The sequence below is a fragment of the Muscardinus avellanarius genome (assembly GCF_963383645.1).
Source record: "Muscardinus avellanarius genome assembly, chromosome: 16".
NCBI classification, from domain to species: domain Eukaryota; kingdom Metazoa; phylum Chordata; class Mammalia; order Rodentia; family Gliridae; genus Muscardinus; species Muscardinus avellanarius.
This window is the reverse complement of record NC_137802.1, coordinates 72512001-72513945: the sequence shown is the minus strand read 5'-3', so window position 1 is coordinate 72513945 and position 1945 is coordinate 72512001.

The window sequence follows — 1945 nt, the reverse complement described above, 5'->3', positions numbered from 1 at the left end:
GCCTGGCGCTGGGAGGGCCCCGGGAGGGGCACGGTGCTGTCTGGAATGAAAGCAAGGGCTTCAGGCACTGGGAGGATGCTCCAGGCAGACCCCACTCCTGGATCCACGGAGCGCTGTGAACGTCCCCGTCCCCAGAGTGCCCCTCCACCTCCCTCGGGCCCTGGTGTCACGTGACCAGCAGCGGGAGGTGGACAGGCATCTGTCCTCAGGCTGACATTAAGTTAAGCGTCTCCCTGGCTCAGCGAAAGGACGTGGGCTGCGCCTGGTGCCAGCAGACTAGATTTGACTTGTGCTGTTCCTGGCCCAGGGACCCTACTGAACTAATGAGGGCGACGTTAGACCTTAGTGGCGCACGCTTGCGATCCCAGCAATTGGGAGGCTGGGACAGGAGGATCGCGGTTCACGGACAGCCTCAACTACTTAGTGAGGCCCTCCGCAACTCAGAGAGATCAAATTAATAATAAAAAATAGGGCTAGGGGGTTTAGCTTGGAAGTAGAATCCCCCTGGTTTCCATTCCCAGCACTGCAAAAATATAATAAAAAATAATAATAATGATAAGCAATAGGTGAGAGTCAGTGAAGTCTGGGAAGGAGGTCGCAGGCTGCCTCCACCCGGTCTCCCTGGCCCAGCTCTGTGCAGACAGTGTGCCCAAGCCATCCCCTGTCCAAGTCCCTGGAGAGCAGCTCTGCAGGGGACAGGAGATTAGTCTAGAGGCCTCCAGGTCAGTCACCGGCCCAGCCTCCCCCCCACCGGAACGCCTCCGGGACCCGGCTTCCTAGGTGACTCCTGTCCACAGGAGCTAGAACCTCCAGTCCTATTATTTATTTAATTAAATTAATTAATTTATTTTGGTACTAGGGATTGAACCTGTATTCTATTCTATCTCCGAGCTACACCCCCAGACCTATTTTATTTTGAAACAAGGTCTTTGTTACGGATTGGGAGACAATGGTTTGGGGAAACTGTTCCCCGGGAACCCCTGCTAGGGTCCCGGACACACTTACCCCCAACCTATAACAAAACCCCAAATGACCCCAAACAGAAGAAAAACCGTGGATTCTTGTCCTAAGCTAAGAATAAATATGCATAGCTTGGACAGTTGCTGAAGATTTAAAGAAGTTTATTAATGAGCCGGGCGTGGTGGCGCACGCTTGTCATCCCCGCGCTCGGGAGGCAGAGACAGCAGGATCGCGCAGGTTCGGAGCCAGCCTCGCTGGCTTAAGAGACCCTGTTTCCACATAAAAAAAAAAGTTTAAAAATAGGTCTGGGAGTGTAGCCCGTGGGAGTGTATCCCAGAGGTAGAAAGGCTTCCAGGAACCCCAGGACCACCAAAAAAAATAATAAAAATTAAAAAAAATAAAGTTTATTAAAAAGATAGAAATACAGAGATAGTTACAGCCCTGTGCGGAGAGGGGCACAGGGGGGCAATTCGAATGGAAATGCCCAAAGAACTCCAGTTTACTGAGTGTCTTTATCCAGACCAAGTCCAGGGCAGGTCCTTTGATCTGGAGATATGCTACCCCTTATCCCCAACCCCGGCTCTGCTGTCTCCAGGCGGATTTGCCCTGGAGGGGGGGCAGCCCCATCTCCGACCACCTTTTTTGTTCCATCCCCTAAGATGTGTGAACTTGTTTCTCCAGGATCTGGGATTTCCTCCCATCTCTGGCTCCAGCCTTCTTCTTTCTCTTTTAGAAATGTAAATTACAAGTCCCTCCTTCCTGCCCGTACTGGCTTTTTTTTAGTATACAGGAGATATATTTTTAAAATTGGAAATCTTTCCCAATACTGATACATTTTAAAACCTCTTCCCAATACTAGTACAGTCTTGCTAGGTTGACGATAGCCTCACTACTTGCTGACGCTGTCCTTGAACTTGCGATCCTCCAGTCTTAGCCTCCCAAGTACTGGGATTAAAGAAAGGCATGTGCCATCACTCGGCTTTTT